This window comes from Mauremys reevesii, linkage group 9, assembly GCF_016161935.1.
Source record: "Mauremys reevesii isolate NIE-2019 linkage group 9, ASM1616193v1, whole genome shotgun sequence".
Taxonomy (NCBI): Eukaryota; Metazoa; Chordata; order Testudines; family Geoemydidae; genus Mauremys; species Mauremys reevesii.
Window position 1 is genome coordinate 27,920,151 of NC_052631.1, and position 25,486 is coordinate 27,945,636.

A 25,486-nucleotide genomic window follows, 5' to 3' on the forward strand; every position below is an offset into this window, starting at 1 on the left:
CCACAATTTGTTGTATGCTGTTTGCTGCTTTGCAAGCGCATTTGTGGAAGGGTTAGCTGAAAGAATGTTATTTTCCAATTTCCCATACAGTTTTAGCAAAGTACTTCACTTTGTACGTTTCATTTTTCAGATCAGTTGGATTTGGTTCGAAAGGTGACCTTTGATTTCCATATGCTCTTCTTCCTTATAAAGGGCCTGACTATGCTCTGACTGCAGTTAACAGAAAAACTCTCTCTGACTTAGGACTGAACTAAAAAATGCTGCAGAATCACTGCATTCCAAAACGTTACAGATTCACTGGATTTCATCACAACCTCAGAAGCCATCGGTGAGGCAATGTAGAGTGGGCAAAACATGATGCCAACGGAGGCCACCTCTCTACACTGAAAAAGCAATCCCCATGTCATGGTGTACTCCTTGCTCTCTCGCAGACTTCTGCAACCTTGTGATACAGGAATTGCCCAGAATCCACATGTTGACAACCCTGGCTGCATACATATTTATTTTCCCTCAGCAGTCAAAGTACCTGCATTGTCAGTTCCAAACCTTGACCCTATATCTCTTTGCAAATGCCACATTAATTTATCCTTCAATCAGGAAGTAGCCACTTGCCCTTCCCTCCCTCCCCAGGCCTAGTAAAATACAGATTTTTCTCCACCACTCCAAGGTTTACCTACTACCCATACTCATTGCCTACCCTCTCTGCAGCTGCAACCCCTCGCCCTGTCCCTCGTCCTCTTCCCCAGTGTCTCCAGTTCCTCCCCTACTGATATAACAAAAATTTGGATTAGACCAAGTGGTGACTATTCTGCTGTGTTCACTGTAAATCTTCCCATAAAATAAAAACATATTCTATTGTAACAGAGACAACTTGTGACAAGCAACATGAGTTATTAAATCTTTATTGCACAGGTGTACAAAGGTTTGGACTAGACACATCAGTGTCAAGGTGTTCACCAGAGTAATGGTGTTGACATATTCCCTCCAACTGTCCAGGAAAACAAAATGGCTGCCTAGAAACCGTCTCATGGTTTCAGGCCCAGTGAGAGAAATTTGAGGCCCTGGTACATCATATTCAGTGGGGTCCCACACCCTCCCATTTCACTTTATTTATACAGATGTTACAGATGTTTTGGTGCATACTGAGTTCGGGGCTCAGTACAATTGACACTCATTCACCCCCAGTTCGCCCTGCGTGTTTTTTCTTTATTGGTGCATGCACACTATAAGCCTTCTGGACAATACATCTTCACAAGCGAAGAAGTGAACATGTTCTTAAATACAATGGTTAATCTGGGTCCCCCAAAGATTCAGTGGGGGCTGTGCACTTCCTTGGCAGGGTGAGTTTGACCTGCATGAAATCAATAGTTTGAGCTGTAGCTCTGTGCAAAACCTACCCCCGTAGCAACTTTTTGAAAAATGGGCTATTTTTTTTTAGGGTTATATCTCTGCAACCTAGGCTGACCAGACAGCAAGTGTGAAAAATTGGGACAGGGGGTGGGAGGTAATAGGAGCCTATATAACAAAAAGCCCCAAATATTGGGACTGTCCCTATAAAATTGGGACATCTGGTCACCCTACTGCAACCTCTATCTTGAATGACTCTTCCCCTCCCACACTTTGGGTCAGTAACCCTACCCGAACTCCGTGAACACCAAATTTCAAAGGCACTCCGACTAAGTATGTTGATTTTAGAGGCCTTGGAAAGGTTGACCTTTATACAGAAATTGTGACACAACAGTAACTGCTGTGCCACAGTAATAACAGAGACAGTCCCTAGCCCAAAGAGCTCACAACCTAAGTGAATTTGTGGATGTGGCCGGGGGGGCTGAGCACAAGTTGGGGGGCACTGGCAGAGTTGTAGGATGTAGGGGGATTGGGCTGCACTGGCGGAACTCGGGGTGTCATGCCTCCCTCATCTTTGTCCCACCCTTTCTCCCCTCCCCCTACCACTTATCCCCCTCCCCATAACCTCCTTCCCCTCGCTGCAGCCCCAAGACCTCTCCTGGGAAGTATTCATATGTTTCCCCCCCAACTTACATGCCACCCATGACTCTCAAATTATAGCAAACTCCTTTCATTTTAGGTGGGGGGCTTGTCATTCACTTTTCCTTTGTTACATGAATTGAAAGGAGAGTTCACAGCCATCAATCTCAAAAAGGTCTGTGACATCCAGGCTCGAATATTACTTGTATCTAGAAACACAGGTGCCGGCTTCCTCTGGGCCCCAGGAGTGCTCACCCCTATGCACTGCCCCAGGCCCCGCCTTCACCAACCCCTTTTCCCCAAGGCCCCACCCCTACCCCTTCTCCCAAGCCCCCGCCCCCACCTCTTCCCACCCAGTTCCACCCCCTCCCCCGAGCACGGCTCATCCTTGTTCCTCCTCCTCTTCCCCAGTGCCTCCTGCATGCTGCGGAACAGCTGTTCCCAGTGGGCTGGAGGCGCTGAGAGGGAGTGGAAGGAGTTGATTAATGGGGCTACTGGCAGACGGGAGGCATTGGGGGTGGGTGGGAGGGTGGAGCTGGCTGCTAGAGGGTGCTAAGCACCCACTAAGTTTTTTTCCTGGGGTGCTCCAGGGCTGGAGCACCCATAGAGGTGCCTATGTCTAGAAATGAAGCCATTGCCTTGATAGAGCTCAAGATGCTACTGAAAAACAGTGCATCGTCAACACAAGTCACAGCTAATGCATCACTGCATTGGTTCTCCCTTCAACAGAGAGAGTCCAAATTAAAATCTCTGCCCTGATATTCAAAGCCCTCCCCATGATTGGGCCTTACTACCTGAGAAATATTCCTCCCGCCATGGCTGTGACAGCTAAATTCCATTGGAACAATGAAAGTGTTGATCACCGAGGAAAAGATCTTGACTGTGAAAGTCAGAATGTTCACAGGGTGAATATACATTATGGAATTTGCTTCTGCAAGAAATAAGGATGACTTTGGAAGTAACTACATTCAGAACAATATACATAACCTATTCCTGTGATTTAGCTTTCCTTCAATAAGTTACACACAAACACTAAACTACTCAAGCTATTTCTCCTACAGGCAGGAGAGGGAGAGAGATTATTATTGTTATTTCTATTTTTATATACTTGGGAGGCACCCAGATGCTATGGTGAAGAGGACCATATAAGTACCTAAAAGAGAGAGCTGAAAGGGTAGATTAAGTGGATATAGAATTTGCATGTGAAGTTTAACACTCAGGAGCCATTTAAAAAATGGTCAGAAAGAAAGATCGATCAGTATTCCTGTCACTGTTACTCTACTTACTGCTGGATGGCACTGCCTCCTGGCGGTTCTGGGGATTAGCTTGGTCAGGCCAATGCCCCTTCCAGTGGCTGCACCCCATCAGTTTCTCCTCTGTAGCCCCCCTCTCACGAGCTTCAACTGTCCTCTTCAACAGACATCAATGGCTATCTTACATGAATTTATCTAATTCTTTTATGAAGCCAGTTGTACTTATGGCCTTCACAACATCCCTAACAACAAGTTCCACAGTTTGATGGTGTGTTATGTGAAGAAATACTTCCTTATATTTGTGTTAAACCTGCTGCCTATTAATTTCATTAGATGACCCTTGGTTCTTGCATTATGTGAAAGGATAAATAACACTTCTTTATTCACTTTCTCCACACCATTCATGATTTTATAGACCTCTATCATATCACTCAGTTGTGCCTTTTCTGAATTGAACAGTCCCAGTCTTTTTAATCTCTTCTGATACGGAAGCTGTTCCATACCCCTAATCATTTTTATTGTCCTCTCTGTACTTGTTCCAAAGCTAATACATCTTTTTTGAGATGGGGCAACCAGACCCGCACGCAGTATTTAAGGGTTGGGGTACCATGGATTTATATACTGGCATTATGACACTTTCTATTTTATTATCTATCCCTGTCCTAATGGTTCCTAACAATCTGTTAACTTTTTTAACCGCTGCTGCCCATTGAGCAGATGTTTTCAGAGAACTGTCCATTATGACTCCAAGATCTCTTTCTTGACTGGTAACAGCTAATTTAGAGCCCATCATTTTGTATGTATAGTTGGGATTATGCTTTCCAGTGTGCATTACTTTGCAATTATCAACTGAATTTAATCTGCCCTTTTGTTGCCCAGTCATTCACTTTTGTGAGATCCCTTTGTAACTCTTCTCAGTGACCTTTGGATTAAAGTATCTTAAGTAATTTTATATTATCTGAAAACTTGGCCACCTCACTGTTTACTGCTTTTTCCAAATCATTTAAGAATATGTTGAACAGCACAAGTCCCAGGACAGATCCTTGGGGGACCCTGCTATTTACCTCTCTCCACGAAGACTGTTGATGATTTTTTGAGTCTGACTCATAATTTTTGAATGCTTGTGGCTGGCAATATTAAGTATAGAAAGGGGACAAAGGGCAGGGAGCAGGCACACTCCTAATTAGTGTGGTTGGCAAAGGGACAGTGTTCTAGGAGAAAAATGTTTGAAGCACAGGAACCCAAAAACTGTTTTGGGTATAGAGAATCCTCTTGTGTGACAGCCTTATTATTTGTCAAAGAAGAGACAATGGAAAGATGAAACCATCTATCCGGTAGAAGTTTCAAACATATGTTGAGACTTCAGTTTGTATGATATTGGTGGAAGTTACTTTTACACAGGACTAAGGACTGTTCCAAGATTAATAATCTCCAAAGTACTACTTAACTCTCTTTTGTGACTGAAATCTTTCATCCTTTGATTTTTTCCCCCCTATATACACTTTTGGTTTTAATTTATTGTAGGTCACAGTTGTGACACAAGGAATCCCATTGGGCTCAATCCACCAAGTAATTTTTCAGATATTTAGTCTTTATCCATGTTGAAATCCAAGGGAATTTCTGCATGAGAAAGAACTCTTCACATAAATTAGGGATTGCAAAATTGAGCCTGTGACACTGCATCCCATATTCTTCATCGTGATATTATTACGATAGGAGTATGGCATAATTATGATGTATTTTAGGCAAGATAGGTCATGTGAGATATCATTGAAAAGGTTATGCTTTACTGAATATGATTATCCTATTTGTATTCATGTATCATTTTTGTGTCTGAAGTTAGGAATACTGACTATGTATCTGTATTTCAAATGTGTTTATACTTGGGGAATACCCACTAGACAAGATGCTTTAATTCTGAAAAGCTGGGTGAGGAAGGGCCATTCGAGAACAATAGGCCATAGAAGAAGCTTATCTCCCACCTGGGGAGCCTTCCTGAGGACGCTGCAGACGGCCTCCAAGTCGTGGCTGCTGTGACACTACAGGGACACATGACCAGGTCACCTGGTGCTGGACTCCATCCAGGGATATCAGTATTTTTCCACTGGCTGGCGTGGGAATCAAGCTTTGAGACAAAGGGTTCCTGCCATATGCAAAAGCTGTATAAGGCAGGGGAGTGCCATCATCATGGTTCTTCACTGACTCCTGACCCGAAGAGACTCCTGGAAACACCTGAGGAACAAAGACAGACCTGGGGGAAGTGCTGGACCCAGGCCAAAAGGATTTTTAGCCTGTGAATGGAACACCTGGGGATTCCAAGCTGTAAGCAAGTGCAGCTTGACCCTTAGGAGTCTGCAGCCTGCTGGCACCATCACTTAGGGTGAGAATTTGCTATTCATATCTGATCTATGTAGTATATTAAGCTTAGTTTGTGTTTTTGTTTATTTGCTAGGTAATCTGCTTTGATCTGTTTGCTATCCCTTATAATCACTTAAAAACTATCTTTTGTAGTTAACACCATTTGTTTTTACTTTGTTTAAACCAGTGTGTGGGAGTCATAACTCAGGGCAGAAAGCTACTGCGTATTCCTCTCCACAGTGAGGAGGGGCGAATTTCATGAGCTTGCGCTGTACAGTTCCCTGTGCAGAGCAAGATGGTATAATTTTGGATTTACACTCCAGTGGGGGTGCATGCCTGAGTAGCTGGGAAATTGCCTAGCTGGAGCCTTCCCATGTAGGGCTGATCACAGCATCTGCATGTAATTGCAACTGGGTGCAGGGCCGACGGGTGGGGTGGGGGCAAGGGAAAGCTGGTACAAATTACTGGGGCCCGGCAGTCTGGAAGGGGGCCTGGGGCCTGGCTTCATCGGCCCTGTTTAGCTGGTCCGCCCTTGCTGGGGGGCCCGAAAAATTTTTTTCACCAGGGCCCAAACCCGCTCTTGGCAGCCCTGACTGGGTGTGTCCCTTCCTGTATATGTGCTGGAGAAAGTGCAGGCTGGTCACAGCAGTACACTGTAAAGGGAGTCCAGGCTGGTGGGTCAGGGCTCAGTTCCAGGTGGCACCCCTGGGGGAACCCGTCACAGAGCCCATGAGTATTAGAGTCTCTTGGGCTTTCTTTGCTCATGGAAATAAATAATTCTGGTTCTCCAGGATGTAAGGGACTGAAAATATACATAAAGGGCTTCCTACCAGTGCACAGAGTGTGCAAATATTTCCTATATATTTCTGAACTAGAGTTAAAAAAAGTCTATATTTTTAACTCTAGTTCAGAAATTTAAATCTCGTTTAACAGCTCTTTCTGCCTGAGTCATTCCTATAAGAGTAAGAGATTCCTATTCCACAGAAAAGCGGTGCTAGTCTAGTAGAATGTCTGCAGGGAAATGATTTGTAATTGTCTTTATAAAGTTCACTTTTCTTCTAGAGACTCTTGTCCCTTGCACTGGGGAGGTTTACCACCCTCAACATTTGTTTTCTATGGATGAGTCGATGATTAAGGAAAATATCTGATAGCTGTTTCTGAATCATGAAGCATATCAAGGCTATTAAATTTGGATTGAAGTCTTATGCACTTCAGTCTGGGCCCATGCGCCTTCTCAGCCTGGAGAGAGAAGGAAAAGCTGACAAAACATAGAATTATCCTTCATATTCTCTTGCATTTGCAAAAGCCATAAAAAGGCCTGTCACATGGGGGAAGGGGGGAGTGAAGTATGATATGCTGGGAAGGTATACGAGAGGATTCAAGACACCTGGCTTGGGCAAGTCATTTAATCTCTCTGTGCCTCAATTTGTCATCTGTATAATGGGGATAATACTTCTCTACCTCCCAGGGCTGTTGTAAGGACAAATTCATTAATGTCTCTGAAGTGCTCATTTATTATGGTGAGGAATGCCGTAGAAAAGCCTATAAGTAAATCTCTTTAGACACTTGGCACACGTTTTTGATTTACAGTAATTCCAAGAAGAACATAGGTAGTTTATGAGGGGTGCCTGACAATTAACCAAAAATAGGGTTTAGGAAGTCTAAAATTGGGGGATTAGAATATTCCAAAGCATTGTAATATGTAGGTAATATGCATAAGGCAAGAGACCAACATCATTAGCATCCTTATTACTATGGACAGAGATAACAAGTCATCACAGAAAGAGAGATCAAAGATATAATCACCTTCTGGGCCAAGTCATTCACTCACACAGGAAAAACTTGTGGGAGAGGAAGAGTCCTGTTGTAACTCCAAGCATTAAACTCTTGGGCCTGATTCTGATCTCATGTATATCATTATGAATTAGGAGTAACTCCAGTGAAATCAATGGAGTTACACCCTTATGAAAATGGTGTAAGTGATATTATAAGCTGGCCCTCAAATTTTCTGCAGCATTCTTGCTTCAATAGGGAAGCCTTTGTCTGCATGAAGAAAGAAGGGGATGTGACTGGCAAACTCTGAAGAGCTCAAGGATCTGTGGGCAAAGACTACAGGGACTTCCTCTACTTGCTGTCAAATTTTGCTTTTTGCCTTTCCTTCCCTCTCCTGTCTAGTAGCTTGGCTTATTCAAGGACCATACTGCCCTTGGCCTTCTCCCTCACAGCTGCACATTTCTCCCCCTCTGCACAGGCAGAAGGTGTTTTTCCCTAGCTAGATCTCAGGTCATCCACATATGACAATGTTTTGTAAGGAACAGGGGCTACCACAAGCACATTACACCTGTCCTCTGCTCTTTAGGCTGGCTTCCCAGGGAATGCAAAATCAAGTTCAAGGTCTTGGTCCTTAACTTTGAGACACTCTATAGGCCCAGAACACGTACAAGTTTGACTAAAGCTCTGGGATTAGGATTGTGGTTGATAATTTCATCCTTTAGGCACAATGCAGCTATTCACAGCCAGGGTAAAGCTTGTCTGTGCAGGAGATAGAGTCCTTGGGGCCAGTCCCAGACAAGAATAAACTCCCACATGAACTCAGGCTCTCAAACCTCTCCACTTTCCATTCACAGCAAAAGGTGTGCAACTTTGAGCTTGCTGATATAAGGCACACAGCATAGTGTACATATAATTAAATAACATGCACTGAACACACACTTTTACCCCGGGGAAGAGCATGAGAAAGATGAACCATACGTAACAGATGCTAGTTACATTACTTAATGCATTATTAGAATATACTTATGTACTCTGGTGATGAGGGTGGTGTAAGAACCTGGATAGAATAAAATAGACCCTTCTGCATTGTATTGCAAATGGGGAACGGTTGGGCCTCTCTAGATGGCGTGTCCTTGGCACATCAACATTTGACAGCATCATGGCTATAAAGTAGACTTTAGTTCCTTTCTGGTAACAGGAGCAACAGTGCTTACATTTGGTGTGCAGAGCCCCATGGTTTAGAGAGAGACTTTCAAAGATATGGTGCTTGACTGACATACATGCCTTTGAGAATCTGCACCTACATTCTACCTTTGTTGCTCATTCCTGATGTTGAGGTGTGGTATTTCTACCACGTTAGTCCTTGGCAAGGCCACCTTTCCATGTGGCTTTCTCAAAGTCACCAGGTATGAGCAGTGTTTCAACAATACACTGCTAGAGCCCTGATGTCTTAAAAACCAACCTGTCCTGCAGGGAGGGAGGGAGAGAGAATCTTTTATTCTTGGAACTAAGGTGTTACTAGTATTCACCTGCTGGACAAATATAATTTGATTGCTCCAGGATAATAGATTTTCCACTGAAACTTTTCAGATAACAACATTATAGCACATAATGCATCTTCATTTGCAACTAGGAGTAACCTCACCAAAATAAAACCAAAACTAACCCGCCTCCACACACAAACTGGGAAGAGAAACAAAGTAACTTCATGTTGGCATACTGCACCCAGGCACCATCCCCCTGAAAATTAAAATCTCCCCACTTTTTAGCCAATGTAAAGAGCCTATATGACCAACTAATCAGCTGTAAAAAGTAGTTATTATACATCATACTTAGAAAGAGAGGGTTTCTCCCATCTACTAAATATAGGATTTACTGACTATGATTTGGTATAATACATAAGAATATTCCTATTTGGTACCAATGAGGTTAAAGTTAAGGCTTCAAACTGAACAAGTAATGTTTGTCTTACTGTTTAAGTCTGAAAGTAAAAACACAGTTTAAGTTCAGATGCACAAAAATAGCTGCTTATGCCCCCCCCCCAAAAAAAAACAACTTGTGCTCTTATAACTCAGAGATACATGTTTTCAATATGTTGTTTTGATTTAGTCTTCAGTAACAGGAGTAGTTATAGGATGCAAGTGTGACTGAGCCACTGGGTGACCCTTGTGTAATTAAGTTAGACATCCTCACAGCAGGGGCAACATCCTAAGACACTATGCTTCAGGAAAGGAGACTTTAAAGAAGGGGAGGATGTTAGAAACAGCCTGAAGGAAAAAAGTTAAAAGATTAAAAGCCACAGAATCAGCACTAGTCATAGTCATTATAGTCTCAGAAGGAAACCATAGGTGAGAAGGTAAAATGGTATGGTTAAATGGCAAAAACAGACAAAAAACAACAAACAACCCCACCCCACCACAGTAATGCAGCCCAGCCCAAGTGAGTCTAGCAGGAACATAAGCATTAGCAAATATGATGCGGAAAATATAGAGGGCCCAATCCTGCAGTCCCTACTAACAGAAAACTTCTATCTAATTTTGAATGCAGGGTTGGGTCCTAAGAAGGTTAGGTGGATATTTGAAGAACAAATTGCTAAAGATATAGACAAATAATAAGAAATCTTTAAATACAGGTATGTTGGTAATTTTGGGCAAGTCAATGGGACCACTACAGAGCTAAGCCGACAATCAAAGAGGATGAAGAACCAAATTCTGCCACTTTTATCCATGTATAGAGAGAGAAAATTACCAAAAATAGAGATGATGGAACAATCTGAGAAATTAAATAGATTGCCATTGTACTTTATTTTCTGTGGGGCCTCAAGCATCTTCCACTTTAAAAATTAAATATTCTTCAATTGTAATGAATCGCCAGTAGGGTGAGCAGATAGCAACTGTGAAAAATCAGGATGGGGGTGGGGGTAATAGACACCTATTTAAGACAAAGCCCGGAATATCGGGATTATCCCTATAAAATCCGGGACATCTGGTCACCCTCATCGCCAGTACTCCAAAGGAGATCTGAAAGTAGTGAAGAATGGAGCAGCTGCACTATTAAAAAAAACCTTGTAGTCTGCCATTGTAATACAATACATCATTTCAACATCTATGGGCCAGATCTTGCTTCACCTGAGTAAGGGAGGTAGAATCTGGACTTTAATATATAATAGATTATCAAAACATTTACAGCAAAGGTTGGAAGCTGACAATAATACTTAGCATTTTAGGTAGCACTTTATATACTGAATTCGAAGCACATAAGAATGGCCACACTCAGTCAGACCAATGGTCCATCTAGCTCAGTATCTTGTCTTCTGACAGTGGTTGGTGCCAGATGCTTCAGAGGGAATGAACAGAAGAGGGCAATTTATGGAGTGATCCATCTCCTGTCATCTAGTTCAAGCTTCTGGCACTCAGGCCTGGTCTACACTACGCATTTAAACCGAATTTAGCAGCGTTAAACCGAATTAACCCTGCACCCGTCCACACAACGAAGCCCTTTATATCGATATAAAGGGCTCTTTAAATCGATTTCTGTACTCCTCCCCGATGAAGGGAGCAGCACTGAAATCGGTATTGCCATGTCGGATTAGGGTTAGTGTGGCCGCAATTCGACGGTATTGGCCTCCGGGCGGTATCCCACAGTGCACCATTGTGACTGCTCTGGAAAGCAATCTGAACTCGGATGCACTGGCCAGGTAGACAGGAAAAGCCAAGTGAACTTTTGAATTTCATTTCCTGTTGCCCAGCGTGGAGCTCTGATCAGCACGGGTGGCGATGCAGTCCCAAATCCAAAAAGAGCTCCAGCATGGACCGTACGGGAGATACTGGATCTGATCGCTGTATGGGGAGACAAATCTGTTCTATCAGAGCTCCGTTACAGAAGACGAAATGACAAAGCATTTGAAAAAATCTCCAGGCTATGATAGACAGAGGCCACAGCAGGGACTCAGCACAGTGCTGCGTGAGAAGCGTAACGGAAAGCCAAAGAATCAAATGCTCATGATTCTTGGATGCCCATGGATGCTCATGGAGGGAGGGAGGGGAAACTGAGGACTCCAGCTATCCCACAGTCCCCGCAGTCTCCGAAAAGCATTTTCATTCTTGGCTGAGCTCCCAATGCCTGAAGGGTCAAAAACATTTTCCCGGGTGTTTCAGGGTGTATGTCGTCAATTTACACCCTTCTCTCCCCCCCCCCCAGAAAGAAAAGGGAAAAAAATCGTTTCTCGCCTTTTTTCAATGTCACCCTATGTCTACTGCATGCTGCTGGTAGACGGGGTGCTGCAGCGCTGAACACCAGCATCCCCTTCCCGGTGGGAGATGGTGCAAAATGACTGGTAGCCATCGTCATCATCAGCCCGTGAGTGCTCCTGGCTGGCCTTGATGAGGTCGGCCGGGGGCGCCTGGGTAAAAATGGGAATGACTCCCGGTCATTCCCTGCAGATGGTACAAAAGGCTTGGTAACCATCCTCATCATAGCAGCTGGAGGCTGAGCTCCATCAGCCCCGCCCCTTTCATGTCTAAAGAAGATTCTGTACTCCCTGGACTATCATAGCAGCGGGAGGCTGCGCTCCTCTCCCCTCCACCCTTTAATGTCCTGCCTGGACTATCATAGCAGCTGCAGGCTGCCTCCCCCTCATTTTATCTCACTAAAAACTCAGTGTTTCTTATTCCTGCATTCTTTATTACTTCATCACACAAATGGGGGGGACACTGCCACGGTAGCCCAGGAGGGTTGGGGGAGGAGGGAAGCAACGGGTGGGGTTGTTGCAGGGGCACCCCCTAGAATGGCATGCAGCTCATCATTTCTGCGGGATCTCTGGGGCTCTGACCTGGAGCAGCTGTGCTCTCTGGTTCTCTAGTACACTTGCCCCATATTCTAGGCAGGACTGACTCTATTTTTAGACAAAACATAAAGAAGGGAATGACCCGGGGACTCATTCCCATTTTTGTCCCTGCGTCCCCGGCCGACCTCAGCGAGGCCTGCCGGGAGCACCTATGACAGCAGCAGACGGTACAAAAGGTTTGATAACCATCATCGCAAATTTCCAATTGCAAACGGTGCAAAATGACTGATAACCATCGCCAATTTACAATGGCAGACAGTGCAATAGGGATGGTAACCGTCTCTGCTACCTTGCAAAGGCAAATGAATGCTGCTGTGTAGCACTGCAGTACCGTGTCTGTCAGCAGCATCCAGTACACATATGGTGACAGTGACAAAAGGCAAAACAGGCTCCATGGTTGCCATGCTATGGTGTCTGCCAAGGCAATCCAGGGAAAAAGGGTGCGAAATGATTGTCTGCCGTTGCTTTCACGGAGGAAGGATTGAGTGACGACATTTACCCAGAATCACCCGCAACACTGTTTTTGCCCCATCATGCATCAACCCAGAATTCCAATGGGCGGGGGAGACTGGGGGAACTATGGGATAGTTACGGGATAGCTACCCACAGTGCAACGCTCCGGAAATCGACGCTAGCCTCGGTACACAGACGCACACCGCCGAATTAATGTGCTTAGTGTGGCCGCGTGCACTCGACTTTATACAATGTTTTAAAAAACCGGTTTCTGTAAAATCGGAATAATCCCGTAGTGTAGACATACCCTCAGAAGTTTAGGGACACCCAGCGCATGGTGTGGTATCCCTGACCATTTTGGCTAATAGCCACTGATGGACCTATCCTCCATGAATTCATCTAATTCTTTTTTTTTAACCCAGTTATACAGTTTGGCCTTCACAACATCCCCTGGCAACAAGCTCCACAGGTTGACTGTGTGAAGGAGTACTTCCTTGTATTTGTTTTAAACCTGCTGCCTATTCACTTCATTGGCTGGTTACTGGTTCTTCTGTTATGTGACGGGGTAAATAATACTTCCTTTTTCACTTTAACCAGACTATCCATGAATTTGTAGACCTCTCTTATATTACCCCTCAGTCATCTGTTTTCTAAGCTGACCAGTCAAAGCCTTTTTAATCTTTCCTCATATGGAAGCTGTACTATATCCCTAATAATTTTTGTTGCCCTTCTCTGTAGATTTTCTAATCTAATCTATCTTTTTTGAGATGGGGCTACCAGAACTGCACACAATATTCAAGGTGTGGGCTTACCTTGAATTTAGATAGATAAGACAGTGGCATTTTGATATTTTTCTATCTCCTTTCTAATGGTTCCTAACATTCTGTTAACTCTCTGAACTGCTGCTGCACATTGAACAGATGTTTTCAGACAACTATCCAGGGTGACTAAGCACAGTACAGACATTAACAAATGTCATTAGGGATTCTGAAGGTGAAAGACAATTTGGGTGAAAGTGATCACGAAATGATGGATATCATGATTCTAAGGAAAGAAAAGAGTAAGAGCAGCAGACTAAGGACAACAGATTTTTTAAAAAGCAGACTTTAACAAACTCAGAGAACTGGTAGATAAGGTCCCATTGGAAGAAAACATAGTACCTAGCTTTGAAAAGGGGAACAAAGAGGACCCAGGGAAATATAGACCAGTCAGCCTAACTGTGATACCTTGAAAGATATCTGAACAAATTATTAAACAATCAATTTGTAAGTACCTGGAGGATAATAGGATAATGAGCAATAGTCAGGTTGGTTTGGCATGATTTGTTCTTGAGAAATCAATGCTATTTTCCATCTTTGACAGGGTTACTGGCTGAGTGGATGTGGGGGAGCAATAGTTGTGATATGTCTTGATTATAGTTAGGCTTTTGATACAGTTGCACATTGCATTCTCATAAGCAAACTAGGGTGCGTGCACAATTGGTTGAAAGACCATACTCCAAGAGTCATTATCAGTGGTTGACTGTGAAACTGGGAGGGCATATTTAGTGGGGCCCCACAGGGTCCAGTACTTTTCAATATTTTCATAAATGACTTGGATAATGAAGTGGAGAGTATGCTTATAAAAATTGCAGATGATACCAAACTGGCCAACTGGGAGGGTTTGTAATAACTTTGGAGGACAGAATTAGAATTCAAACTTCCTTAATAAATTGGAGAACTGATCTAATTCAATAAGTTGAAATTCAATAAAGACAAATGAAAAGTGTTTCATTTAGGAAGGAAAACTCAAATTCACAACTACAAAATGGGAAATAACTGGCTTGGTAGTAGTACTGCTGAAAAGGATCTAGAGGTTATGGTGGATTACAAAATGAATACGAGTCAATGTGATGCAGTTGCAAAAAAGGCTAACAAAAGAATGTAAGAACGGCTATACTGGGTCAGAGCAAATGTCGATCTAGTCCAGTATCCTGTCTTCTGACAGTGGCCAATGCCAGGTGCCCCAGAGGGAATGAACAGAGCACATAATCATCAAGTGATCCATCCCCTGTCACCTATTCCCAACTTCTGGCAAACAGGCTAGGGACACCATTTCTGCCCATCCTGGCTAATAGCCATTGATGGACCTATCCTCCATGAGCTTATCTAGTTCTTTTTTGAACCCTGTTATAGTCTTGGCCTTCACAACATCCTCTGGCAAAGACTGATTGTGAGTTTTGTGAAAAAATACTTCCTTTTGTTTGTTTTAAACCTGCTGCCTATTAATTTCATTTAGTGACCTCTAGTTCTTGTGTTATGGGGAGTAAATAACACTTCCTTGTTTATTTTGTCCACACCTGTCATGATTTTATAGACCTCAATCATATCTCCCCTTAGTCATCTCTTTTCCAAGCTGAAAAATCCCAGTTTTATTAATTGCTCCTCATATGGAAGCCGTTAATAATTTTCGTTGCCCTTTTATGAACCTTTTTCAATTCCGATAGATCTTTTTTGAGATGGGGAGACCACATCTGCACACAGTATTCAAGATTTGGGCATATAATGGATTTATATAGAGGTGATACGATTTTTCTGTCTTATCTATCCCTTTCTTAATGATTCACAACATTCTGTTCGCTTTTTTGACTGCCATTGCACATTGAGTTAATGTTTTCAGAGAATTATCCACTGTGATTCCAAGATCTCTTTCTTGAGTGGTAACAGCTAATTTAGACTCTATCATTTTATATGTATAGTTGGGATTATGTTTTCCAATGTGCATTACTTTGCATTTATCAACATTGAATTTCATCTGCCATTTTGTTGCCCCATCACCCAATTTTGAGAGATCTTTTTGTAGCTCTTTGCAGTTTGCCTGGCACTTAAGTATCTTGAGTCATTTTGTATCATCTGCAAACTTTGCCACCTCACTGTTTACCCCTTTTTCCAGATGATTTATGAAGATGTTGAATAGGACTGGTCCCAGTACCGACCCTGGAGGACACCACTATTTACCTCTCTCCATTCTGAAAAATAACCATTTATTCCTACCTCTGGAGCCCTTTTTAAAAAATTGACGTCACATTAGCTATCCTACAGTCATTTGGTACAAAAGCAGATTTAAATGATAGGTTACAGACTACAGTTAGTAGTTCTTCAATTTCACATTTGAGTTCCTTCAGAACTCTTGGGTGAATACCATCTGGTCCTAGTGACCTATTACTGTTTAGTTTATCAATTTGTTCCAAAACCCCCTCTAATGACACCTCAATCTGGGACAGTTCCTCAGATTTGTCATCTAAAGAATGGCTCAGGTTTGGGAATCTCCCTCACATCCTCAGATGTGAAGACTGATGCAAAGAATTTAGTTTCTCCGCAATGGCCTTATCGTCCTTGAGTGCTCCTTTAGCACCTCGATTATTCAGTGGCGCTACTGGTTGCTTAGCAGGCTTCCTGCTTCTGATGTACTTACATTTTTTTTTTGCTATTACTATTGAGTCTTTGGGTAGCTGTTCTTCAAATTGTTTTTTGGCCTTCCTAATTATATTTTTACACTTCATTTGCCCGAGTTTATGCTCCTTTATATTTTCCTCACTAGGATTTAACTTCCACTTTTTAAAGGATGCCTTTTTGCCTCTCACTGCTTCTTTTACTTTGTGCCTCTCATTGCTTATCATTCTGGGGTGTATTAACAGGAATGGTGCATGTAAGACATGGGAGCTAATTGTCTTTCTCTACTCAGCACTGGTGAGGCCTCACATGAAGTATTAGGTCTAGTTCTGGGTGCCACATTTTAGGACATATGTGGACAAATTGGAGAGAGTCCAGAGCAAAGCAACAAAAATGAGAAAAGGTTTAGAAACCCTGACCTATGAGGAAAGGTTAAAAAAAACCTGTGCATGTTTAGTCTTGAGAAAAGAAGACTGACGGGGGGACCTCATAAGTCTTCAAAGATATTAAGGGCTGTTATAACAAGGATGGTGATCAATTGTTCTCCATGTCCGTTGAAGGTAGGACAAGAAGCAATGGCCTTAATCTGCAGCAAGAGAGGTTTAGATTAGATATTAGGAAAAAACTTTCCAACTATGAGGACAGTTAAGCTGTGGAATAGGCTTCCAAAGGAGTTCATGGAATCCCCATAACTGGAGGTTTTAAAGAACAGGTTGGACAAACACCTGTCGGTGATGGTCTAGGTTGACTTGGTCCTGCCACCTTCTCAAGGTCCCTTCAAGCCCTACATTTCTATGAAATCACTCATCACAACATCCCTGTAAGACTGGTGGATAAATGTTGTTATTCCCATTTTACTGAAGTTGAAGAAGAAGAAAACTTGTCTTGGATCATACAGAGAGTAAGTGACAGAGCCAGGATTAGAATTCAGGCCCTCCTGACTCCCTGTCCTGTGTTCATTTCTCCAGCCCTCACAGAGGTCCAGGGCTGTCCCCACCAGAAAGTTCTAATAGCAATCCCAGCAATTATGTTCCAGTGAGCTTTACTTTGGTACCAGGGAAAATAGTAGAGAAAATTGATACTAACTGTATGATAGAAACATTATCCACTATTTTGTTAAAGAAGAGTATGAAGATATTTAGTTAACTTTTTTAAAAAAGTTCTCTTATAAGGCGCTTTTAAGAAAATTTGGTAACTGGGTTAGAGATGAATCTTGTTGTGATGCTACACCCCATATTCTTCACAGAAATAGTTATATTAATATGATATAACTAAGATGTTTTATGCAAGATGCGTCATGTAAGGTATCATTGGAAAGGCTATGTTTTACTGAATATGATTATCCTATTCGTATACATGTATCACTTCTGTATCTGAAGTTAGGAATATTGATTATGTAACAATTACAACTGTGGTTACATCTGGGAAACGCCCACCAGACAGTATGCAATTGGCCTAGATGAGCCATTAGGAAAGACACTGGATCTTTGAAGATGTGCATATCTCCCTCCACATTGAGGGAGGGGATGATTTTTATGAGCTTACACTATGTAGATCTCTGTACAGAGCAAGACAATATAATTTTGGGTCTACACTCGAGAGGGTGTGTGCACTGGAAAGCTGGGCATTCCCCTAGCTGAGCCCTCCCAAAGAGAGCTAATCTCAGACTCTGTGAGATTCTACAGCTGGGTGTGTTCTTGTCTGTGTGTGTGCTGGAAAGGGACTTGAAAGCCTATCACAGAGTAGGGGAAACCCAGGCTGGTAGGACAGGTGAGCTTAGTGGGACCCCAGCACATCCGTTGGCACCCCAAAAAGGGGGTCCAATCCATCACACTTGTCATGGGTTAAAACTGATTAAGACAAAGAAAGCAAAGAATAGGAGTAAATGACATGGAAAAATAGTTAATAGTGGAGAGGTGCACCTCCGTGCAGGAATAGAATAGCACTTCTAAAATACCTGTTGATACCCACTCAGTGCATGCAGCTAAATGGAGCAGGAGCATGGGTATAGAAAATACAATGTATTCAGTAGGAGAGAGGAACCAGGCGCTGTTGTGGGTAACTGCTGCTAGGGAATGGAGGGTAGGAGACTCTCTCTTGTTCTCTCTCCACTCCAGGACCTTGTAGAGGAACTTGCCTCTCTGCGTCCAGCTCCTCTTATGCTTACATGAGGGGCTGTAACTGAAAACTCAGAGCAGAGAGAACATTGAACAGCTGCCAGAGACAGCAGACCCACCCTCAACCCTTCAGGTAACAGGAGCATAGGTGAGAGGATAGTGGGAAAGGAAGCCCCTCAGGAGAGAAAGAGATAGGGAGAAAAGGAGGAGACAAGTGGAAGAATAATGGGGAGATAAATTCAAGGATAGAGCGAAAGAGAAAGGGGAACTTCAGGAGAAAAGGTTGTTAGCCCTTATAAAGGTAGATTACATGGTATGTATGTTATTTAGGCAACAATGTTCAGGGTGATTGCTCATCTTTCAAGAAGACAAGCTTGCCAGGAGAGAGCAAAACTAGAACGAGGGCCAGCTGGAGGATAGTGCCAATAGAAAAACATTTTATCTGACTTCACTAGAAAATGTTCTTTTTTCCTTGCCTAAGCCTGCCAACATGAAAGGAAAGTTGTTATGCAGAAGTTTCCAGGAATGTTTCCCCAGCTCTACATAGGTCTGTCTGAGGTAGAAATGCTGAGGCACAGTACTCCATTCAGTATACACCTCTACGTTTTGGGCAAGGTTAAAGTGGAGTGAGAAATCTGTTCTATTTGGGGTCTCATACTGCACCCATCACAGTGGTGTCTAAGCACTGTGGTGTCATTAGCCAGCAATCTTTCAGCCACTGGGAAATGTGTATGTTCTGAGAGGTAAGGAGCAGGGGAGTAGAGGTACCCACCCTCACTTTTCTATCAGGAAGTCTCCCCTCAAGGGAGTCTATAATCAGACACTGGTAATATACATTATTTCTGTGGCCTTGTATCTAACAGTTATTTCCTAAAAGGCACCAACGAGAGCATCTTCCCTTCACGTTCCACCTTGTCACCCTATATCTTAGGGTGCCTGACTTTAGCACATTTCTTCAGATATTGCCAGTGCTGCCTTCTGCTGCTGTTTGATTTTTCTCTCTCCCACAATCATGCCACTAACTGGTGCCTTGTTTTATTGATGTGAGGTTGTCTTCAATTGTTACTCCTTTTCTACCCTACAGGAGACGTGCTAAGGAATAATGATACCAGATAACACCACAAATGATAAACAAGCATGCTAGCCAATATTTGTACACAGTTGATACATGTCATACCAGGATAGTTCTGCTATCTCACAGATACCATATGGAATGAAGATTGCAAGAGGTGATTAGGAGAGTAAACCTGTAATAGTTTGAGGAGGCGGCACAAAAGTGAATAGAAAGATCACACCTTGTTGACCATCCTGTTTTCCACTTTTAGTTATGATTCACTTGAAAGCCCAAAGTCATTTTAGCTTGGTCCATCATTTATCTAAAAGATAAGTCTGTAAATGATTAAACTAACCATTTAGTTTCATAGGCATTTTTGTTGCGAGCAATCACAGTTGCTATGATTTATAGTAAAAACAACCTCCCAAGACTGCTGGCTAAAAAAGGTCCAAAACAAAGTACCAGGAACTATATATTTTATGGTGTCTAAAGTATTCTTATTATCCACTGAGTCCCCCAAAGTGTTCACACTAAGAAGAATCTGCATTATTTTGAAGACATGGGCTAAGCACCTTTATCAAATACTATTTTTTTGCCAAAATATATTTTGCAAAGTACAAAAGTTAGAAGCAGCAGAACAATAGGGATTAGAGAAAGGTGTTCAATATTTCAGATCAGGTACCTACAAAGAAAGGAAAGAAGCATGAGCATTTTTATGTATCTTTGTCTACTTTTAATTTTTCTTTAGAAGCTCTGATTTGCTACTGAATATTTGACTGAAGAGTGCACAGCTGTATTGGATGAGAAAGATAGTGTGGTGCGAGATACTTTTACACTCATGCTCTTTTAGGTAGTGGTGTTTTCAGAGTGTCTGCTCTGTAAGTGGTACATGTAAATGGAAATGATATTGGGGGGGGGTAAATCTGTTGATGTCATTTAAACTGAAAGAAAATGTGTCTAACAAAAGCTTGCCCTGATCCGATACCTTGCTCTACACCTTGTGGAGTGTGGAAGTATGTTAAAGTCATAAGCGGGAACAGGAAATTAAAATGATGCCCTGTTTAGTAACTTTGTTATATGCCTGCAGCTTCTACTATGTTCAATAGGAGTTGGACATATGAAACCATGGACAGGAATCGATCCTTTATGAAGTTCACTGGGGAAGAGAAGGAGATGGAATTGTTAGGCACATAGCAGTGTGTCTAAAATTCAGAAAGCACTATAGGTTTTACATAACAGCTCAGATGCTGTAAAATGTGAGGAATTATAGTTGAGAGCAGTTTCTTATTCTCCTTGTACTGCTTGGCATCTCGTTGGGGTCATACTGGGAGGTGGTTGCAGTCTGAGCACTGCAGGAGAATACCGATCATGACAGAGGAGCTTTGTGCTGGCAAGGAGTTTGGCTGCTTTATTTCCACATGGGAAAAATATGTTCCAGAAATGTCCTGAAGAAAATGGAGGGTTAGTTAGTACTTGAATGCATGACTGTGAATGTTTGGTCTAGTATCCATACATGAGGCTCTCCTTTCTCACTAGTGAGAGTTGTTTAATTGGTGCTCTGTGACTGGAGCTTGTAATTTATATCATTTTTTTTAAACAATGACATTCCCATATTTGTGTAGTTAATGTGACCGATGGTACAGAAGCACAGGGGATTGTCAGAGAGATTGGTAATACTGAAATAAGAGATTTGATTTTTAAATATTTATTTCATTACAAAATATGGTACTTAAAAATGATTACAGTACAGAAAACTTATGCAGTGGGCCCAAATAAATGCAGTGCTTTCCCACCATCTGAAATGAAATTGTCAAGAATTTAAAGTATCATTCTACTCTGAATATTAATACACTGTGAACATTTTCTGCTCCAGAGAGCAGCTCCCTTTATGTATTCACAATATCCGCTTAATTTACTGAGTAAAATAAATATTTCCTACCTCTTACACTTGATAGCTCTGGGGATCCCATACAGCACCAGGAGACTGAAATGGAATCGATTCTGACTCATGCATTATCAGCAGAATTGTTAATTAAATTCAGATTAAGGAGACTCTAGTGGTGTTAATCCATGAGCCAGAAAAAAAAAAATCCATTTGACTTTCAGATCCCAGGCTGAGTTTTGATGGCTGGTAGCCTTCAAAACTAGCTTTTAACTAAACAGATTTTATCTGGAAGTTGTTGAGAGGCAATAAATATGTAACACCATGATGCCAATTTCAGTCAGTTCTCATAGTAGATCAGCACTTTAAAAGAATAGATTATCTAGCCCAAGAAGAGAGTTTCATACATCAGTTACACTGTAGACTTCAAGAGGGGGAAAAAAATCACCTTTAGGTCTGCAAATACAGTACAATATTTCAACGGTGTAATTAAAGTGTATATTGGACTCTACTTCCACAATCTGTCTCTCTGCCTCTTTCTTTTACACACTTACAATAGTGGCAAAAAGGAAGCTACCAGGCAGACATTATTATTAGTTCACAGATAAAATGTAGAAATTGAACTACTTTTTTGTCTTACATTGGGAGATTAATTAACAATATCTAGAGTGGTGATGTAACCTGACAAGACACCATGTTCCTCCTTTCTGCAATGTGGTACTAACACCTCTGCCTGTCATGATTGCCATAGAAACAGATAACTTCCTATTACCATGGGTTGGTATGGCATGTGCAAATTGCCAAGGGCTGTTGCCAGGCTAGAAGATAGGACATGCCACCCCCCCTCAGAACAACGGGCCCAATTCTCTTTTCCCTTTCTCTGGTGTAAATCAGGAATTAACTCAATTTCAGTCAACAAAATGCACAACAATTGTGCCCACTATTTTCAAATCTCAAGATGAACATTGTTCCCCGTACAACAAGCAGTAAAGAGGTAAATTAGCTTCCCACTCTTAGCAATACTCTTAGCAAGTACATCAGGAAGTACTCAAGGGACGTATTCCTGACTTAACATTGCTGTGAGAATGTGGTTCAGGGTTTGTAGAGATGAAAAATATACAACAAATGCTCATTTCCAGCTGGAGAATTATACCAGTAAAAGATTGTTTTAAAAGATTATGATGTCAGTAAAACAAAAAGGATCACCCTAATCAAGAGTGTGAAAGGTTTGTCTAACCATAAAATGCTGCTGCCAGAGCACTTTAACATCACCACATTAATTACCTGCTTTAGGCCATATTCAACCCCTCTTATTCAGGCAGATCCTATTGACTTTAATTCTAATCCACAGCATTGTTGTGTTCACACAGCTATGTTAAAGGGAGTGGTGATTTACCATCAAGAATATACAGACTGAATTTGGAGAGGTTTCATTACTTCCAGCAATTACAGGTTCACCAAGTTTATTTACTGAACTTCCCCATGTTATGACAATTGGTTTTTAAAATACAATAGGGTTACACTCCAATACCCATGGAAATTCAAAATGAATTGCAAACTGTTATGGTTTGAATCCTGCCATTCATTCCAATTAATTCTCTATTAATTTCAGAAGAGTTGCACAGGTGTAACAAAGCATAATTTGACTCTGCAAGTTGATTACTTGTAAATACTGTGAACCAATTGGTGATTTATCCAGTTACTTTGCTGGCACCAATGGGTTTGCTCAGATCTTGAGATATTCCAGGATGCATGTCTCTGTAAATAACATATCATAGATTTTTACAAGCATTGTACCTCATACATTTAAGGTCTGCAGTCACTTAAATATTAAATGTTAAAATATGGAAACCTCCTGTTGCTATATTTTTCTCCACACGTTCAGAAAACGTGGAATGAAATTTGGTTATGCAGAGAGAAAGTTACAGAATCTAGACCAAACCAATATCTGACATTAGATAGCGAAAGCTGCATTTCCAACCCTTTAGAATGTTCAGTCTGGATTTGTAATAAAAGTAAATAGAAGAGATTGCACCATTGTCATCTCTGGTGCCTTTAATGGAGTTACACCAGGACTCCATATGGTCTGTTATGAATAGCCTGAATAATCTCCTGAATCAGAGGGTTCACTGCTCTAAGTTCCATCACTTTTGGTAAGTGGCATCTTTACTCTGTCTTGGAACTGTTGACAAGACATTAGAGAGCATCCACATGACATGGCTGTGAGTTTGCAAGCTGGACCTATCTAGCTATCTACAAAATAAAGATAAGTATGTGGCATGGTTTCAATAAATTGGCCTTGATGCAACTGTACTATCTTCATGCTGGGGTCTGCTTGTAGATGATTGCATTTTGGCAAGGGAAAAGGGATTCCACTTCCAACTTTATATAAACAAAGTATAAAATTATCATAAAACTATGTAACAGATTGGAAACCATGGATACATTTTTTCATTAGGCAACTGGACATTTTTTTCCTGTGAAAATAAGAGTAAATTAAAATAATCTGAACCAATACTCCTCTGATGAAAATGAAACAAAAACACCTTGCAAGGGAAAATCCAATGCCCAACAAATACGAATTAACTCCCTCAAATATACTGTAAACTTATTTTCCTGCAATTCTGTCCTATCAATTAACTTTAAAAGCAACTGAACCACGACACAATGCAGAATAGTGTAGTGCTCTCATAAAGCAAATGCAAAAAGCCTTAAACTTTTCACTGATGTCTATAAAGGAGCCCCCGCAGTGCTTGAGTGGCAGATGGCCCTGATGTGGGGAGAGAAAGGAAAACCACAAGGGCTGTTACTACCTGAAGTCCTGACAGACTTAGAATTACTGCCCCCTCCTCGGTGCTGCTAAAGTGCACGCGCCCCGCCGCCCTCAGTACAGTCTATGCATGAAGTCCCCGCTGAAAAAACTTACAAGGCAGCAGGAACTTGCAGGCTGGTGCGCGCCCCGCGTGGCGAGCTGGCGGTGCAATGGCAAAGCCGGGAGGTCCCGCCCGGGCTCTGTGCGCGCTGGCTGGGGCGAGCAGCTCAGCCCTGGGCGAGCCAGGCTCCTCCGGATCTTCCCCCCGCCCTCTGCTAGGAGCAGCCGCCGCCGCTAGCCTGTCCCCTGCCACGCGCTTGTATCCCTTTGCGGCTCGGACCCCCAAGATTTATAGCAAGAGGCGTTGCTGCGCAGCCGGGTCCCTCTCGTCTCTCACTCCCCCGGTTCCTCTCCCTCCCGGGAGACCCCCTGTGACCTCTGCCCCTCCCACTTCCCCCCACGCATGAGTGGAGCCTAGAGACTCCCCCGAATTCATCAGCCCCCTTCCTCTCCTCCGGTTGCTGCCGCTTGACCCCCTCCCCCGCCGGGTGCAGCTTGCATCCAGAGCCGGGCAGGGCTGCGTTGTCTGCCTCTTCACACGGGGCTTGTCTTTCTACCTTTCCATTACACGCCCGGAGCAGGGAACTTTTCGTTCCTCCTCCAGAACTTGGCCCAGTGGGAGGGGAATCGAGGGGACCGAACGAGCTGAAACTTTGCTCTGCAGCGGCTGGGCTGCTCTGCTTCCGATATTCCCCTCTCGGGTGTTCAGCTGTTTGATCGCAACTTGCGTGCTTTGGAAGGGGAAGGGACACGGACATGTAGTTGTGCTGAGCACTGAATAAAATAAAGGCGACCTTGTGCATAGGTTTCCTGCTCCCCGTGCCATTAGTACAGAAGAGCTCAGTGGCGTATATTTCACACCCTAAAACAGCGTCCAATAGACATGCTGCTCGGCAGCCCGAGGGAAAATAGTTATTTTAAAGGGGGGGGCCAACTCCACCATAAATGCGAATCGGGTAGTTTGTGTGGGGCTAATACATGCATGATGTGTGTGTGTGGGGGGGGAGAGTTGGGTTTTTCAGTCTCTAAGGTGCATGCTGGATGAAGAGGCATATACATTTCCAGTTTGCATAGAGCTTCAGTTGTAGGCATCTCCAGAGCCATGTGGCAAAACATTAACAGCGATCTCAAAATTAATAATATACAGTAAATCAGTCAAACTTTACTACTTGCAGCTGAATACCCAAACAAAGGTGAAAGAAAGAGACAGGGAAGCAGCTAGTTTACATCAGGTAGGAAAATATGCTCACCAAATGGGCACACACTGAAGGTCAGTGCCAGACAAGGAATTTTTATTTATCTTAAGTCTGATCTCAGTTAGCTTGAAATAGAGAAAGTTCACAAGCAGGCTTTCTAAGACCCTCATGATGTTGCTGGATCAGCACAGGATTTTCTAAATATGCTATTAGGAATGTGTTTAAGTGCCATCAGCCACCGTCAAAAATATAGATCCCTCTGTGA

General features: G+C 42.6%; 1 protein-coding gene across 2 annotated transcripts in view; it reads right to left on the bottom strand.

Moving 5' to 3' along the window:
- AGTR1 (angiotensin II receptor type 1) overlaps window positions 1-24,339 on the bottom strand; it is a 44,900-nt gene extending 20,561 nt beyond the window's left edge. For both annotated transcript variants that reach the window (XM_039488835.1, XM_039488834.1), the window contains exon 1: window positions 24,080-24,339. The gene's annotated coding sequence lies outside the window, so the exon portion shown is untranslated. The remainder of the gene's footprint in view (window positions 1-24,079) is intronic.
- Window positions 24,340-25,486: the final 1,147 nt, after the last annotated feature.